Source organism: Gavialis gangeticus, unplaced genomic scaffold (assembly GCF_001723915.1).
Source record: "Gavialis gangeticus isolate Ggan-Ray unplaced genomic scaffold, GavGan_comp1, whole genome shotgun sequence".
Classification (NCBI taxonomy): Eukaryota; Metazoa; Chordata; order Crocodylia; family Gavialidae; genus Gavialis; species Gavialis gangeticus.
Window position 1 is genome coordinate 11,546,581 of NW_017729009.1, and position 18,683 is coordinate 11,565,263.

The window sequence follows — 18,683 nt, forward strand, 5'->3', positions numbered from 1 at the left end:
TGAATGGCAGTGGGTGTACCACGCGTGGGCACGTGCATTAGTGACGGCAACCCTTTGCACGCGTGCACTTTTCTTAGGGTCACGGTCGTCTCACGCAGGGTTTAGGGGGTGGCTTGTGCGGGGCTGACCCTGCCGCAGGCCGCGGGTCCCTTTCAGCCCCACGTCTCTAGGAGTTTTGGTTCTCTCCGTCCGGACCGCCTTGTTTGAAGAACCGAAGCTAAAAAAAATCCAAGCGAAGGTGTCGCTTGCACAAGCCGAGGAGCGGGGTGCTTCAGCTCACTAGCAGCGCTCCAGCTCTCCTCGTGTCGTGATTCATTTCATGATATCATGCAGATTAGAACTTTCCTTAAAAGCCTAAATAATATTCCGGGCTGCAATCTTCCTCCTTTGCCGGAGTACAAAGGAAACGTACTTTTCTGGGCCTAATTGCCAATACGTATACGCGCCTCTTCATGCAAATCGTGGCCTGAGAGGACACGTGTGTGGTTCTGATTTGATCTGTGTGTGTCTATATGTCTGGAGCTTGCATCATTCGGCATTTGGAACAAAACAGTCACTTATTACGGCAGAAGTGCCACTTCCAGAATTAAGATTCTCCTCACATGGGGACAAAGAGTTGAGGGGGAAAAAAATAAATTCTGCATTAAACAGGACTGGGGTGCTGTGCTGCATTAAGCAGAACTTTCTGCGCGACCGTAGGGGCGGATGCATTTGCAAGACAAAGGAGAGGCTGCCTTTCCGATGTTCCCTCGGAGGGTCGGGAGCCGCGTCAGCTGCCTGCCTGAGCCTTTCAGCCCCCAAATTGCTCAAATGAAGAATGATTTAAAGCAGCAGTGACGTGAAGCTTTGGCCAGGGGGTGAGATTGCAATGGCAGGTGCATCTCTCCTGCTCTCTCTTGGTGGGTTGCTTCCTTTAGTAGATGCCCCATCATTTTGATGGCTGATTTTCACCCCCGCAAAGTGCTATCCCCTTGGAGAATCACTCCAGCTTCAGGGGCAAAAGCAGCCAGATGTGATGCTGGCCATGCCATTCCCTCGTGTGCCCCCAGCTGCAGACGTGGGTGAGCCAGCCCAGTGGCTGCTAGGCTCAGGTGGGCCTTTGACTTGTTTGAGATTGTTGGCTTCATGCAACATTCGGTCCAAAAGTAAGTATGTCTGCATGGTACAGAAGGGCCTTTCTGGGATCTCAAGCCAGAGGTGATGCCAGGAGTTGCCTACGGTTAAGACAGCATAGCTCATGTGCCAATAGACACGTGCCTCCTTTTCTGCCTGTGGCCACCTCCTCACCCTTTGGCAATGAAGTGATCCCCTTTTGGTAACTACAACCGTCCCTACCTGGCAAAATCCCATTAAGAAAATATTTAAGTGGAGATTTTCAAAAGTGCACACAGAAGAGAGGCACCCAGCATCTAAGAGGAGCTGGGTGCTCTCGCTGCTCTAGGACAAAACGGTCCCATGCACGGGGACAGGCTGGGGACCGACTGGCTAAGCAGCCGTTCTGCAGAAAAAGACGTAGAGGTTATTGTGGACAGTAAACTGGACAGGAGCCAGCAGTGTGCCCTTGTTGCCAGGAAGGCCAACAGCACCCAGGGCTGCATGGGGAGGAGCGTTGCCGGCACATCGAGGGCAGCGATTCTTCCCCTCTATTCAGCACTGGGGAGGCCACAGCTGGAGTCCTGTGTCCAGTTTTGGGCTCCCCACTACAGAAAGGATGTGGACAAATTGGAGAGAGTCCAGTGAAGGGAAATGAAAATGGTTTGGGGCTGGGGGGCAGGATGTGTGAGGAGAGGGTAAGGGAACTGGGTTTATTAGGTCTGGAGAAGAGAAGACCGAGGGGGATTGAATACCAGCCTTCACCTCCCTGCAGGGGGGCTGCAAAGAGGATGGAGCTGGGCTGGTCTCAGTGAGCTCAGATGGCAGGACAAGGAGCAATGGGCTCAAGCTGCAGCAAGGGGAGTTGTGGCTGGAAGTTTTAGGAAAAACTCTCTCACTAGGAGGGTGGTGAAGCACTGGGACAGGCTACCTAAACAGCTGGTGGAGTCTCCATCCCTGGAGGTTTTTAAGGCCTGGCTCAACAAAGCCTTAGGCTGGGATGATGTAGCTGGGGCTGGTCCTGCTTTGAGCTCGCTGTGACCTCCTGAAGTCCCTTCCCACCCTCATTTTCTATGATTTGCCTTTGAAAATCTCCTTGAAGTGTGTTCAGGTACTTTAAAGGGATGTAGCACCTAGAAATGAGGACCACACATAACCAGCCACCCTTTGGCACCTCTCAGGCTAGCCCAGCTGTGGCTTACAGCTCTGGGACCTTAGATGGACATCCATCACCACAGTGTTACCACGGATGACCAGCATTTTGGGAGTGATATTAAATATCGTGCTTCAAGGGTGAGGCCAGTCTTAAGCCAGCGAAGACCCAATACTCAGCTCACATCTGCCTCAAAGTGGGTCTTGACCTGTCCTCAGAAATATTTGGTACTGGATCCAAGTGCCGATGGGATGGATGCTGGGCCAGGCAGACTGATTCTGACCCATTTTGGCAACTCCTGTGTTCCTGTCCTTTTTTTTTATCCAGCACTATTTTAGATCTGGCACCATTTTAGTCTAAAGAAGCGAATGCCTTCTTTTTCTGTTGGACTATAAAGCTCAGACCCCTGCAACTGTATGTTTTCGGCTGTGTGTGCGTGGATGGGAAGAGATCCTGGCCTTCTAAAGGCCGTCACAGCTTTGCTGGACCCCTAGAGCATAGAAGGCTTAATAGGAGAACACGTTTAACCTGTCTCAGCATAGCACTGTGCCTCATTCAGATAATAAAGGCCAGTGCTGAGATATTACACCTTATAAAAATACAGTTCCCCCAAGGTGGATGTGATGACAAGGAACAGACGCTGATAACAACTGTGAAAGCATCATCCGTAATAAGTCATAGTATAATGGAACTGAGCAATCATTCATAATGGCATCCCGCATCTATCATTATCAAAAGAAAAGGCAGATGTGGTGATAGAAGCTTTTTCTCTTCTCCCTCCCTCCTGGTTCAAATGTGAGGCGCCGTGCTGTACAGATCCGGTGTCTTTTACAATATTCGGCCTCATCTCTGGGTGACATCTGCTTTTGAAAATGGCATAAAGGAGGCTTCAAAGTTAAATAATTGATAGCGATGCGATTCCTGAGGGCAAGTGCACGGGGAAAGGTTGATGCGATTTATCAAGTCCCTCGTATCATAAGAGAGTCGAGATGTTTGAAGGCAAGAAAGCTACAGACTCATTTGCAGGTAGGTAGGGACTGATCTTGCACACTGTTACACACAGGCATAACCTCAGTCCCTCAAACGACCCCATTTACATGCATAAGCATGTACCTGAGACAGTCCCAGTTGCCCTGGGGAGGTCAATATTAACATTAGAAGTCCAAGCATGTGATTGAAGTCTGTGCACATGCTTGGTTTTGACTGGCAACACTAAGGTGCCTAAACCATCTGTTATCCTTAGGAAGAAGCACTGAGATTTCTTTAGCAGGGCCTTCAAATGCCTCTTGTGGGGAAGAAGTGAGGAGGGATTTAGGGGCATTTCACAACCAGTTCTGAAACACCCTGTGATTTGCTCATTTGCTACAAGCTGCCCTGCACTGTGCATGGAGCACCATGGACATCACTGGAGCTCTTGGCAGGTGTATGGGGCCTATATTATCTCACCAGCCAATAGTCCTGCTGAATCCTGAAGTGGGAGACGTGAGACTGATGTTTCAGGGCATTTTCCTTCTTTACCCCATGGTTTGTGCGGTGCATGTAGTTACAGAAGCACTGTCTGTGGAAATGAAGCCAGCAAGGCAATGCCTATGGTAACGGTGAGCTTTGGGGCCGGCTCTGGATGCTGTTCTGCTCCAAAGCTGGAAGGTGATGGGGGATCTCTGATCTTAGGTCTAGCTCCTTAGGGTAAGGGGTGAAACCAGCCACCCAGCTGTTGGCTTGGAGTTTATGGGGGTTTCTGTGCATTGCCTTGGGTGCACAGCGGGCAGGGTGGGAGTCAAGGGACTTTTGTTCATAAATGTTGAGTGTGAAAATAAAGGACTTCCAGTGAGTCAGGCTGCAGACTCATTGCAGCATCTGTAAGGAACCAGCAGGCTGATGCTACCCTGGTAATGTGGACAGGGCATAGATGCAGCCCCTGCTGAGTGATGGCAGCTGGACCAGTGCATCAGCTGTAACAGCAGCCACATTTGCTTCCCAGTTTCCTGGATGTATAAAAATGGGAGAGTCCAGCGGAAGGCAGTGAAAATGGTTTGGGGGCTGGGGCACATGATTTGGGGGAGAGGCTGAGGGAGCTGGGCTGATTTAGTCTGCAGAAGGGAAGACTGAGGGGGATTGAACAGCAGCCTTCACCTCCCTGCAGGGGGTTGCAAAGAGGATGGAGCTGGGCTGTTCTCAGTGGGGGCAAATGACAGAACAAAGGGAAAGGAAGTTGGGGTTAGATATTAGGGAAAACTTTCTTATGAGGAGGGTAATAAAGCTCTGGAATAGGTTACCTAGAGAGGTGGTGCAGTTTCCATCCTTGGAGGATTTTAAGACCCAGCTAGACAAAGCCTTGTCTGGGATGATGTAGTTGGGGCTGGTCCTGCTCGGAGCAGGGGGCTGGACTTGATGTGACCCCCCTGGGGTCCTTTCCAACCCTCATTCTCTCTGATTCTAGGCTGTTCAGGTCGGCAGCTTGCATGGACTTATAAACTGTAGGTTTGGATCCAGGGAGTCTAATACTAGGTGTATATTGGGAACGCTGGCATAGCTTCCCCAGCAAACCCTGCTCATGCTATGGGCACAGTAGTTGAAAGGACTTGCTGGTCTCCATTCAAACCCTCGCTTTTATGTCACTGCATGGCTAGCTCTGCTGTGAAACCCCTTTGTAGCATCCAGCTTGTTGCAGAGCCAAGGAGGCCTCTCCCCAGCAGTCCCTGCAGGGTTTTATGTGGGCAGCTCAGCACCCAGGCTGCAAATGCCATGGTGGCAGCAGGGCCAGTGTTGGGGCAGGCAGCCTGGGGGAGCATCTTGCCCAGGGCCACTCCTCAGAAGTGATAGGGCCCTTACACTGGGCTCCCCTCCCCACTAGCCTGCTGGTAGCTACAGGCTCAAGATGCATAGCTGGTTTCAGTTGCACTTGTGAATTTTAACCCAGTGCAACAAAGCTCTTGTGTCATGAGTTCAACCAGGAAGATCGATCAGGAAGTATGTCAAAGCCACTGGTGACCAATGAAGATGCCAGCCAGTCCGTATCCCTGCCCCCACCCCAGCAGGTCCAGGCCTCGTTGCTTCACCCTGTGTCCAGTACCCAAGTGACCGGTGTGAAACTAGGAGTGGGTCTGTATGAGCAGCCATCACCGGCTCTCACTGGATTACAGGCCCCTTGATGCATAGGCTCATCCTCTGCCTTTGCTCCTGACTGCAGACACTGTCTAAGGCAGCTCTCAGCTTCTCGGTGATTGGAAGCACCTGGTGCCTGTTCTGGTACTGGTCCCAGGGCTAAGGTGTCCCCCGAGCTCCTTTACCCCCCAGGCCTGATGAAGATGACAGTGCTGGAAGGCAGCACGTGAGCTCAACCCAAGCTCTGCTCTTGGTCCTGCAGACCAGCAGGCACCCCCAGCTGAGCAGGGGGCTGCGTGGGTGGGGATTTCTTTTGTTAGCTGATGGGTCTGAATGTGCCCGTGCGTCTAGGTGAGCCTGGGCCACACTTTGCCAGAGGCTGCTCGTGTCAGTCCTCTGATCACAGCCTGCAGCATCCGTGCATCGGTTGGATGGACTTGCCACAAAGCTCCATCTCTTCCTCACTCTGGGAGCTGCAAAGGGGAGCCTGCCCTTTGAGGCCTCGAATAACTCAGTCCTCCCGATATCCCTGAGAAGTACTGTGACCCTTGCACCCCACTTTCCAAAGAGGCCTGTGTTCTGGGAAGTGCCTATCTGGACCCTGATTCCCAAAGGGTTTTCAAGGGAAAAGTGAGGACTGGGGAAGCCAGGACCATCCTCTCTGTGCTAGGGGAGGAGACACAAGACCCAGCATTTTAGGGGCTCTGCTGCTGATTCCCAGTCAGGGGCTTCTGCATCAAGGGGAGGCATTTCTGAGAGGGGCATCCCCTGCGTGGGTCCCCCTCTCAGCCCTGGCAGCTGCATTTGGAAGTGAAAAACTAGCTGAGAGTCTTTTGCGCACGTCCGTCTCTCCTGTAGAGCTGACTCAGGGCTCTCATGCTAGCTCTGTCCCTTAGGGCAACTTTACCGGTGAACGATTTTCCTCAAGTCCTTGTACTTTAGGATTAGTCATTTAATTGTATGAAAGGCATCAAGTCTGATAAGTGCTTATTGTGGTTGTTTATAGTTTTTAGAGCGCTCATCTTGGGAATTTTGTTCGGCTTGGGCCTATCACCAAGCAATGACACATTCATAGCTGAGGAGCACATGCACATACGCTGCCTGGGGATTAATTATTGCCGTTTTCAAGTCTGTCACTTTCTTTTCCTCTAGTAAAAACTAAAAGCAGCTAAGTGTTAATGAAGCTTTCAAGGCTGTCAAACTCATCAATCAGCTCCATTCATTGAATCCTCTGAGCCAAATACCCAAGCAGTCCCATGGCTATTAGAAGTCAAAGAGTCTCCTAATTAGGAATGTCTCGTCATGGGAGTGCTCTCTCCCTTGAAGGGCTAGAAATAGATGTGGCAGCTCAGAAACTAGGGACCATGACAAGTTCAGTTCCAGCAAAGCATGGCTGACTTTTCAAACACTTCTTCTCAAGCAAGGGGGTGAGAGGGGCTGCAAAACTCGACACCACTCCAAGTTTCCCTCCGCCGTCATCTCCAGCAGCTGGAGGACTACAAGCGCCGAGTGGTTTAGACACCTACTGCACAGGCTGGGCCTGATCTGTGCAGCTGAATGATAGACAACGCGTCGTGCAGAGCAACTTTTATTGATGCTCTTTGGAGAAACGGGGAGACTGGGAAGCGCCGTCGCTGGAGTCCTTGCCCCTAGGCCCCCAGTGATCTCGCGGTAGGCTCCCCTCTCACTTGCAGGCGAGGTGGCCTTTGCTTGTGACTGGTTTCTGTAGCATGGGCTGTCAGGGCAGTGCCTCACATATGCATGAGACCGGGGCTGTGCTGCGCGCTGTGGTTGCTGTTTCTGTTAAGCCTACAGCAGGGTTTCTTGCTTGGTTTCTCCTGCCTCTGATGTGACAAGCTCGCTGGGCAGGGGTGGCCAGAGCTGTCTGAAATGGGGGCACTTGCAATTGGGCATTGAAGTTTGCTTTTTGGGGGGGAAAGGAGGGTGAGGGCAGCTAATGAAGCGGTAGAGGCAAGAGGCTGTTGTGCCTGCTGGGTCTTCCCAAGCTGAGACCCCTTTGAGACCACAAACTGGGGCACGGAGAGTAAAGGAGGCTCCATCTCAGCCCACAGGGAAGTGCCACCCAGCCTGAGGGCAGAGTCAGCCCCAGGGCTGGGAGTGTCTATGGGTGCCTGCAGGGAAACTGAGTCACAAGGAGATGATACAACTTCCCCTAGCCAGACCTTGGCTCCGTGGAGGGCCAAGACCACTTATCCCGTGACAGGTGAAGGTTAAGTGCCCAGGCAGTCCATGGAGAGAGGCCTGAGACCAGGTCTATCCCCACACCATCCCAGTGGGTGCTCTAGTTATTGGGCAAGAGAGGCCAGGGGGTGTTATGCCAGGGTTTGGATTTAGGCATTCAGCCCTTGGGCGAGTCTTTGCTCTGGGAGGTGCCCAGCCGGGGCCCGGAGCATGCTGGTCTTCATGCAGCCCGACACTATGCGCCAGCCCCACCTGTTGCAACCCACCATGGGACGGCTCAGCCCTTTCTCCACCCTGCCGTCCCTCCTGAGCGTGGACAGGGAGAGCCAGGTGCCGCAGCCTCCCTGGAAGGGTACCTGACTTGGGCAGAGGCAGGGGAGCCCTCAGGAGCTTGATGGCCTGCACGGATCCTGGCTGGGGCAATGTCACAGGCTGGGTGTGGGGGACAGGTAACCCTGGCTGCAAGCATTTAGGGTGTTTTCAGCCCCCAAGAAGCCTCCCACTGCCTCTGTCCCTGTTCAGAGCAAGCAGGAGCAAGTGACTCCCAGATCCCCACTTACCCCAGCACGGGACCAGCTTCTAGCTGGATGTGCAGGCCGGTGCTGCCCTTCAGCTCTGGAGAGAGCGTCTCATGGGCTGACGAACCTGAGATTGACCCTCGTGTTTCACCATTCTCAGGTTAGACAGTCCTGGGGACGCCCCTCACTTGGCAGCGGCCCGGCTCCTTCCTCCAGCCGGCTTCGCCCTCACAGGTGCTGGAGAGGAGAGAAAGAAAGAGGGGTCAGAGCTGCACGTTGCTCTCCCGACCAGCCACGGTGGCTCCTGCGGCACCCCTTGGCCTGCCTCTGTTGCAGCCGTCACCCCACATGCTAGGCACGCAGGGTCTGTGCTGTCCTAAAGCATGGGAGAGGCCAGGTAACGCCATGCTCTGCCATGCTCTAGGCTACTGCAGGAAGAGCTGGTTAAACATATAATGGTGCCGGAGCTGCACCTCCGTGGCCTGGGCTGACCCCCTCCCAGCTCTGCTGCATCCCAGCTTTGGGTAGGGGATTAGTTAGAGGCCTTGGACTGGCCAGCTTCTTTAATGGGACCCAAGTGACTTTCACATGAAATGGACTTCCCTTTCATTTTCTGCAGAGTTTCAAATGCAGAAGCATCACGAAAGCCTGCCGGATCCTGGCCGCAGCAGCCACAGAAAGGTACGTGCAGGCTTCAGACAGGGAAGCTGCTTAACTTGCCTGGAGCTGATAATGGCCCCTAACCACCCCCACGGGCAGCACAGCCCAACATGCATGCACCAAAGACCATGTGGGGGTTTGAACCTGGCTCTCCTGAAAACATTTGCCTGCCAGTGCCCACCTTTGCACGAGCAGTTTGGGCACCTCCAGAAGTGCGCAATGGTGCCTGTCTTCTGGGACAGGGTCTCCACTCTCCGGGAGGGGTGGGGGGCAGGTAGCCCCCGCTCTTAGTGGGTTTGATCTGTGTGCCAAGCAAGTCTCTCCTCCTTGCCAGACTCCATGGCTTCTCTCCTGCTAACCTCTCCTGACTTGGAGGACAACAGCCCCTTCTCCCAGCCCTTGGTGGGAGTGGGGAAAGGGCTGAGTCTGCACCAAGCAAATGTTTCCCTGTGGGCCGGATCCTGTGGCCTCATGCTTGCAGAGCAGGGCCTGGCCCTGGGAGCTGTGCAGGCCACTACAGAGGGGATGGAGACGGGCTTTTCTCTGTGGCTGTGGGGGACAGGGCTAGGAGCAATGGTCTCAAGCTGCAGCAGGGGAAATGGAGGTTGGAGATGAGCAGGACTTGTCTGACTGCGGGGGTGGTCCAGCACTGGACCAGGCTGCTAAACTAATTGTGGAGCCTCCAGCCTCGGAGCAGGTGAGACGGATAGTGGCCTGGTATGATTTAGTCTGGGATATTCCTGCCTTGAGCATGGGACTGGACTAGATGCTCTTGGGAGGCCCCTTCCAGCCTGACTTTCTTATGACTATGGAGGCTGCCCCTTCCACCTGCAATGATGCGCCTGGCCAGCCCTCCTGGAGTCCTGTTCTGGTCCATGGAGCAGGCCTGGCTTTGCCTCCCTCCCTGGCAGTGCTGTCTGTCTGTCTGTCTGTCAGGGCAGCTGTCCCTTGGAGGGGCATGTGCGCTTCTCTGTGCCTGCAGGTCTCTCCCCAGTGGGATGGCTTGAGCCAAAACCCGCTCCCCAGGCAGCTCTTTCGTGCGCGAGGAGGCATGAGTTGCAACTGCCCCCCTCCCCGCCACTACAGCCCAGTTCCCTCCCTCCAACATCACGGGCCAGTGCTGGAGACCCCCTGATCTGGGCAAGGGGCCAGCCATGGCACGGGGACACTTCCAGCTCAGAAAGTCCTGGTGCCGTGATGTCCCCACCTGGTGCAAGGGCTCACAGGGATGTCACCATTGCAGTCCATGATGTGACCATGTGCTGCTAGGAAGCATTTCCCCGGCATCATGGCACCCAGGCCCCCCAGGTAATGGTTACCCCCATCGTCCACACACGGCCCAGCCCCCAGCAGATCTAAGGATGCTCCCCGTGCCGCTGGGTCACGTGAGCCTGCGGGAGAGGAGACGGCTTGCTCATGAGATGCTTCCCCAGCAGACGGGCAGCTTCGGCTCTACGGGGGCCAGGGGAAGCGGGGCAAGCACGGCTGGAAGCGGACAGGCCACGTGCGAGTGCGGGACCTTTGGGGTCACGTGGGGACAGCCGCCCTGCTGGAACTTCTCCTGGGGCTTAAATGGGGTTAGGCACATGGCAGCAGCCTGTGTGGATGATTTTATTCTGGATTCAGGAGCTGCAACTGGTTTTGCTTTCAGCTTCATCACGGAGAGCCGCTCTCAGACCCACCCAAGGGCTTGTGTGTGCCATGGGCTGACACCCCTGTAATCCTGTTGAAAGACACAGGGAGCAGGTGCTGGGGGCTGTTCTCCCCAGAGAGCATGTCCTGGGCACCCTGGCACTTATTGTGCCCTGTACAGTAACTTCCTCCTGCAGGCAGACCCCAGGAGGGTCCCCACAGCCTTTTCCTGGCTTTAAATGAGGAGGTTTAACATGCCAGCTAGTTAAATCAGTACAACCTTCCTGCAGGGACTGTCCCTTAGAAGCTGCACAAGCAGGTCCCTGGGAGAGAGGCAGTTTGGCACTGACCTGGCATCTGCAGGGGTTTGCATGGGCAAAATGCTGGTGCCAGGATATGGCCGGTTCACATGGTGGGGATGGAGACGGGGTTAGAAGGCACCAGTGCTTGGCAGCAACACCTTGGCATCGGAGGGGTGAGACTGGGGGTTGCAAGGTAAGGCTGCCAGGCCCCTGGGGCTGTGGGCACTGGAGAGGAGTCAGCAGAGGCTGTGGCCAGGCTATCTGCCCAAGCGGTCCGACTGCAATTGCATGGTCTAGCAGTGCCGCCAGGGATGGGACAAGCCAGGGCTGCTCTGGGCCGGAGCGTGGGTGCAGGAGCAGCGGGAAGGTGTGTTGAACTCAACATGGCGGTGAAGGTGGAGGCTGCCCCATCTGGAGACGGGGCTGCTTTAGGCGGGAAGGGCTGGGCACCACCCTGCTCTGTCTGATCTCAATGGCATGTCCCCTCCCCCCCCCCACCCCGGATGAGCCCCGCGCTCCTGCCTGCCCACATCCTTGCGGTCATGGCGTGTGCATCCTCCTGTGAAATTCCAGCCCACGCTTCCCCTGCGTGGTTTGCATTGCATGTTAACGACACGCCTTGTCATGGGCTACAGGTTGCAGAAAGCCAGGCTGTCCCTCCGGGGAAGTGCATGACACGCATGGTGGGTGCTAAGCCTTTCATGTCCTAGCAGCATCTGAGGCTGTGTGTGCACACTCGGCAGCCGGTGCGGGCATGGGGCTGGGCTCAGTGATCTCTGCAGAGGCAGCGGGTCAGGCTGGGTTTGCAGCTCAGAGCTCAGCCCTCCAGAGAGTGGACTTCATCCTGACAGCGGGCTGAGCCCTTTGTGTGCACGGCCACTGAAGTCAGACAGGACCAGCTCCATTTGTCTCCTTAAAGCAAAGCCAGGGCTTCGATGGGCACCTCGCTGCACCGCACCAGCCATATGGAAGGCATGGGTGGCGTGGCCCGTGGCTGAAGGCCTCAAATACTGAGTTTTCCTTAAAGCTTAATAAGAGCCTTTAGGATCAGTCCTAGAGATCTCTAGGATCAGTCCTAGATCCACCGCAGCACCAGCGCAAGGAAGCTAGGGATTCGGCCCGCTATGACAGAGCAGCCTAGTGCAGGTCTGCCAGCAGTGCCCCGAACTTGGGAATTCAGCAATGCAAAATCCCCTGAGGTCTGAGGAAGGAGATCCCTCAGTGGGTTGCCAGAGCTCACTGGAAATGGGACCTGTCCACTTTTTGAAAGCTGCCTGATGCCCACACAGAGACGAGCTCTCCGTGAAGGGTAGCTGTGGGTGCCAGGGGGAAAAATGCCCCCATAGCTGCTGTACGTTTAAAAAAAAATGCCTGGTTTGCAAAATCTATAGGGGATTTGTTTTCGGTTTGGATAATTCTTCCAGCAAGACCCCACGAGGTCTCCAAACTCTTCAGAAGAGGACCCAGGGGGACTTGCTTTCTACCTTTCCTACTCTCTTTCCCCAGTCTTATCATTTTCACACTCTCTTAAGAGGTGCTGAGCCAGGTTCGTCTCTCAGGCAATGCAAAAGGACTCTATTGATTGGGGTGAGCTCTGGGGTAAGTGGATAATGCAAATGAGCTCCTTGGGGCTGGAGAAACCCCAAAGTGGTCTCGGGGTTTGAGTTCAAGAAGCGCTTTTGTCTTTTCAATCCCAAATCTGTGATCAATGGGTTTTTAAATGCATGAAGCCTTACAGATAAATAGCATCCTGGGTACGGGCTTGAGATAAAAGCACATTGAATGCCTATTGTAATGAATTAATTACTGTTCATTAATTAATCTTTGACTCTGAATCTAATAGACCGATGAAAAGTTTGCTGATTTCTGAGTGTCTTAGGACAGCAGATGAAAACAGCACAGAGTTTAAGCACATTGCAGGACTTCAAAGACGCATTAGACATTACCTCTGGGCAAAGAGGGGGCAGAAAGCCGCGCCAGGCTTACCTGTGGCTTCTTCTAGGAGGAAAGCAGCTTGTTTCTAATCTCTCTTCTCTGGTCTTCTCCAGGCCCGGGCTTCAGTCTCCCACCTCTCACGCTCACTCCTCCACTCTGCCTCCCCCACACCTGCTTTTATGGCCTTCCTCAGCACTAGACTGACTTGAGCCAGCTAGTAGCAAATTGCCACACGTTGTACGAGCTTCCTGTTTGTTCATCGCGAGCGGCTGTGGTAAAATTTCCATTACACCACTGGACAGACGAGGCGGCAAGGGAACTTGAAGAAGAAGTCGAAAAGAAAAAAAAAAAAAAGCCCCTTGTGCAGTAGAGGTTCTTTGAAACGTGTTATAAACTAAGGAACTGCCTGGCTCAGCTTTTCTAAACTTGGCTTAAGAGAGGGATGCCTCTGTGTTAATTAGGTAGGCAGTGGGTACGCCAAACCCTGGGAGACACGGGTGAGCACCATGGACCTTGTTGGAGGGGAGGCTCTGACAGCACGGAGGCTTCAATGCTTAGAAGTGCCTCTGCAGAGTAGTTTTAGGGGGGACGTGGGGGGAAAGGAGCTTGCCCATTCCTGCTCAGTGAACCCCTATAAAAAATACTCAGTTTACATGCAAACAGATGCATGTTTCTGAAGACCTGCCTGGCCAGCTCGGGTTTGGCACCAGAATCCCTCTGCCACCCCGAAGCCTTTGCAAGTGGGATTTAGCGACCTGCTTTTCTATCACCCAGAGATGCTGTGGGCAGAGCTGATTCAGCCTTGTGCCAGGGCAAGAGACAAGCTGACCTCTGAAGTCAGTCCCAGCTTGCTTTCGAGATCTCTCTCCTGTGTCAGCTGGATCAGAACCAGCACCCGCGCTCCGAGTGCTGCCGTCTCCGCAGGGCCAAGACGGGCACGAAGTAGCGCGAGCTTATTTTTGTCGCTCCGGAGAGTAGGTCTGGCTTGGAAACTGTCCAAGGAACAGGCTGTGAAATCAGGAGGAGTGATTTTTTACATAATTGCCTGCTAAAGCCTGGCAAGCATCTGTAGTTTTAAAGAAACCCAGAAAACCCATTGGGGGCTGCAGGAAGTCAGGCCTTTATAAGGAAAAGGAGGGCAGGGGCGGAAAACAGCCCGGCATAAAAATATTGATAAGGCAGAAGTGGAACTAAACCAGAGCACAAAGGAAGTGGCTTCTTTCTTCTCCAGCCTTTGGCATCAGCAGATTGCATGTTGCTGAGGGGGGAGGTTTAAGCACTTTTGTAGCATGGGGAAACTGAGGCACAGAGCAGTGATTTGGCACTGCCACGTGCTGAGAAGTGAGTTCACGTCGCCGCAGAGGCAGGAGCTGGATGAGGGGTAGAAGCTCACCCCTTCCCCGTGCGCTAGGCTGCATTGCCTCCGGGCCCGCTCCATTCTCAGACCCCGCGGTCTGGATCCTCCTTGTCTCATGTCCGGCTGCATGGAAGAGCCGTGCTCTGGCTGACGGGCTGGAGAAGGCATCTGAGCAGCCTTGGGGGGGTGGAGGTCACCTAGCTTGGGTCTCCCTGGTGGAAATGTGGCTTTGCCAGTGCCGAGATGGAAGGGCTCTGGCTAGCCAAAGAAGGAGGCCGTGAGGTTCATGTTAGTGGAGAAGAGCGAGGGTCTTTTGGCTGGAGAAGCCAACTAGCAACCTAGATGCTGGGCTCACCTCTCTCTGCTTCACTTCCCTGCCCATAAACAACACCCACCTCACAGGGATGAGGGTTGGGAGGCGTGCAGCCCATCTGTTCGGGGCTGGGGAGGGGAGCTTTGCTGGGCTTAGGAATCTGCAGCCATTTCAGCAGCGGGTTGATGGAAACCCCACACGATTTGGGTGCCAGGCATCTCCACTGCAGCTTTGCCGTGGTTATGGTATGAAGCATCTCTACTACAGACAGGTCTGCTAGGGGCGAGCTGTCTGTGACGTGCTTTGAGAGCTTCAGAGGAGAAGGCCTGGGAGAGCAGGGCATTTGTACTGCTGTATCAACCCCGCTCCAGCCGCGGCTGCTTTGCCCTGACCAGTCTTGCTCGCAGCTGGTATGAATTGTCTGCTGGGACGTGGCAGGCGCCATGTAAGGGGCACACGGGTGTGTCTGGGGTACGGGTGTTTGCTGCTCTGGTTGTAGTGTATATGTTGTGTCTGACACACGCCAGAATTTAGCCCCTAATATTACATTTCTTGCTGCTATCACACTTGAACCCTGCAAGTCTCTTATCCCTGTTCTGAATGGGAGCTCTTGGAAACCACTTGTTAGACCTTGCTCCTTTGGCCTCTTCAAGCGTAGCACCTTGCAAGTGCTATATGACATGGCATGATCTGAATGGCAGGGATGAGTCCCTGTAGGCTTTTCCTCGTGCAGCTCTGGGTTTGCAATGGCCTGGCATTTTGGGTTTATGCCTGAACACCTTATTTGCCGCTTGCCCCCAGCACTTGGTGAGCATCGAGGGGGCAACGCGTCGGCTGTGAGCCAGGCTGAGTAAGAGCAGGACACTTGTTTTCACCAAAGCAATCGCCTGTGTTTTCTCATGTATTAGAGACACGGGCCGCAGGGGTCTGAGCTGAACTTCAAAGGCTGCTTTGAAAGCTCACAGTGATCAGATATTGCACCTTCTATTTCTCTACTTGCACAGTAATAATGGTTAGTAGCAGCAATTACAGAGAGAGGGAGGTGCAGGAGGGGCTGGAACAATAGGTACATTTGTGTGACTTGCTCTTTTTCTTACTGCTTAATCCAGGCAGAAGAATATGGGGAACCAGTACTTAGCACTGAAGGTTTCTCCTGCCAGGTATGAAATCACCCTTTTTTGCCTATCCGTCCTGCGGTTCCCATGGTATAAAAGGTTACCATGCACTTTTCAGAGCACTATTAGTCCTCTTGCAAAGCCACTGGGCTCTGAATGTGAGCATGAGACCATCTCATAGCAGGCAAGTCACAAACGCATGCTGCCTCTGGCCTTTGTTGCAGTCAGTCAGACCTCTATGTGCCTAGGGAGGTCCAGCGACCATGTGTTTGTGGATGAAATCTTTGCATTCACCCTGCTACCAAAATAGCCCTTGCATTTCTACAAATGGCTGACTTCTCTAGTGAATCACCTGTCTGCTTGTCTCAGTCCAGTTTCGCCTTTCCAAGACACCATTGATACTTCTACGGACTAAAATTCTGCACCACGTTGCTGTTTTCACTCACTTTTACATTGTGAGAATTCAAAACCAATCCCATCTGCAATGTAAAAATTAAATTGCCTCGCTTGCCTTTACAAAAACACAACTGGACTAAACAAAAAGCAACCCCCAAACCGAAGCAAACAGAAACCTCCCCAGCCCCCCCTGAAACAAGTCAGATTTGGGGGAAAACTGGCTACCTTCCATCAACATTTGAGGGGTTAATAAGCTTGATAAATCACCTCCCAAAATGGTTTAGTAAGGAAAGCAGGGCTAACTTGAGGCTGTCCTGCTGGCAGATATCATGCTACACATGTATTTATATTGCATGTGTCATGTATTATAATAATTCAAAAAATGATCATTTAATTCCTTATAGTAATACCATGCAGTTATATTGCCTATAACATATTTAACATATACACATCTCACCTTGAATATGTATTTATAAAGTTTTATAGACACGTGTAAAGATATGTGATTGTTCTACTGGACTTTTTAGCATTTATGTTGCTAGACACACACTTGCCGTGGAAGATCAGTGGAGTTTTACCGTGCATTAGGCAACAACGCAGTTTAATGAGCAGAAGCTATCTCCATGCTGGGCAATTCGAACCTCTTCCACGGAGCTCAGGTGCTGAGGGACAACTCTTACATTATATCTCGTAAGATCCCAACACAGCTATTTTACAAAACAACAGACCGTGCAGCCTGATGCCTTTGGTATTGAACTGTAGCCAGTTCTGGGTGAGAGAGTTTATTTTTTGGATGACTTTAGTGACTGTTTCCCTCCAGTCCTATGTTTTATTTTCTCATTGTAAACATCTTTTATCCACTTTGTAAGACAGTGGACAGATGATTCACTGATACAAATTCCCCATGGGTAGGAGGGAGATGGGGGACGACAACCTCCTTCAGCTGTCTTTGATATAAGAAACTTTCTTCCCAGGTGAATGAATCCCACCTAGGGCATATTTTAAGTGACAGCCAATTTGAATGTAATTGTGGGTAGCGGCACATCATGGTTTCCAGTGATTCTGCTTCTGGGCTTGTTTTTGCTCATTAAAATAGAACACGCATTGTGATCTCTGCACTAAAAGCCACCTTAGGCAGCACTTTAAAAATAGCCCCACATTTTCCACTGCAGTTTTATAGCGCCTTGGAGCTGAAGACCCACCTCCGATAGGTAATTGTTCTGAGCGCTGACTCTTTGAGTGGTTTCTTTAAACAGGTTCACTGGGCATAGTAATCAGGAACGCACCACGTATTTCAGTTGGCCCATTGAAATGTGGGACAGGGCTGCCAGGGACGAGAGACCGTTGCTCTTCTATGAGAGCCATGCATCCGAGGGAAATACAGGGCTTTGCTTCATGCCACAGCTCGTTTTTTACATGAGTTGTCCCAGTTCCTTGATGAAATATCATGGAACTGAAATTAAAGGTTGTGTCTCTTATCAAGGAAGTAAGAAACAGATGGTTGGGAAAGTCAGAAGTAAAAGTATTTTACTGCTCTGAGTGGAAAGTGGAAAAAAAAAATCCCCGTGCCCTCTGCAAGCCTCCAGCCAAGACCTGGGCTGGTAGACCACCTGGTTTGGGACTTTATGGTAGCTCAATAATGCAACCCTGGACACACTTGAGAGAGGCCGTTCTCCCCCTCAGTAGAAAGAGAAACTATTACTGAAAGCCCTGCTCTCAGCCATGCAGCGCCTTTGCCTTTGGTGGTCAAGCAGATACTGTTCTCTGGTTTAATTTGTACTGTTTCACTGTGCTCTTAGCTGTGAGGGGTCCCTGTTCCAGGCTTTGTTTTGCCGGCTGGGTCACCTGTGGTTTGGTCTGTACCTGGTGTGAGGCAGGAAGTCAAACAAGAAGTTGTTGAACCTCAGCTGAGTTTGCAGAAGTAGTTAAGAATGAAAGGAGCCTGTGGTCAGTGGCGACTTTTGGTAGGATCCTGCTCATAGGAAGAGCCTGAATGAGTTTAGCCTGAGCTCTGCCTGATGCGATTGCTATAGCAGATGGTGGGATTCAGTCAAATACTTGATGCACTGGATTAACTGAAGCAATGATGGGGAGAGAAAAGTGGTCAGGAGAAAGAAGCAGGCATGTAATGTTTCCCCAGTGCATTCATTGAGGGACTTGATTCTTTGTCGCTGACTGGAGTTAGCCCTGTTTTTCCTCTTGATTCATTTGTGATCTTTTTTTTTTTTGGAGTTAGTTGTGCCTGGGCCTGCAGCTATCAGAGGAGTTAGCCAGCGGGTTGCTATTGTTGCTTCTTTTCTTTGGGTTCGCTTCCAGTGTGTGGTGTGGGCTAGGCAGGGTGCAGCGCCTGGTCAACAAGGCACATAAAGCTGGAGCGCAAGCTGCGTGGAAGCTGTCTGTCACTACAACCATTTTCTTTAATGAGTATCTCAGGTTTAAGAGGAAATGTGATTCAGTCTATCACGACACATGGCATCCAAGCTATTAAGCCCACGCCTGTCCATTTCCAGGCCCTGCCCATAGTGCTAAAATGTGCCATAGTTGCTAAAATGTGCCACTGTTAGTTGTTTGGCCATTTCTTCTTTCCACTTCAGAAAGGAAAAGCTTACTCAGTAACCAGGAGGCAGTGTGCATCAGGTCTTTCTCCTCAGAAACAAGGATTGATTATGCTGTGAATATCTCAGTGTCCTTTCCCTTTGCACTGTAAAGTGCCTGGCATGCTTTGGGCCACTGTGATGTTAATTAATAACACCCCTTTGCACGTATCCAGTGTCGAGGATAGGGGAACAATAAATATGGGGGGGGTGTTCTGTAAATAGCGGTATCTATTCTACAAAGGCTTTCTGCTTCAGTGAGGACCAGGCCCTGCAAAGATTGCAGCTTGGAGACTATTGTGTCTGAGC

General features: G+C 52.3%; 1 long non-coding RNA gene across 1 annotated transcript; it reads right to left on the reverse strand.

Annotated features, from left to right (window-relative positions):
* Positions 1 to 6,925: 6,925 nt before the first annotated feature.
* Positions 6,926 to 8,171, reverse strand: LOC109292567. Its single transcript, XR_002096146.1, has 2 exons — positions 8,113 to 8,171; positions 6,926 to 7,211 (listed from the first exon to the last, which is right to left on the reverse strand). It is a non-coding gene; the product is annotated as an uncharacterized LOC109292567 (long non-coding RNA).
* Between the last annotated feature and the right edge of the window lie 10,512 nt (positions 8,172 to 18,683).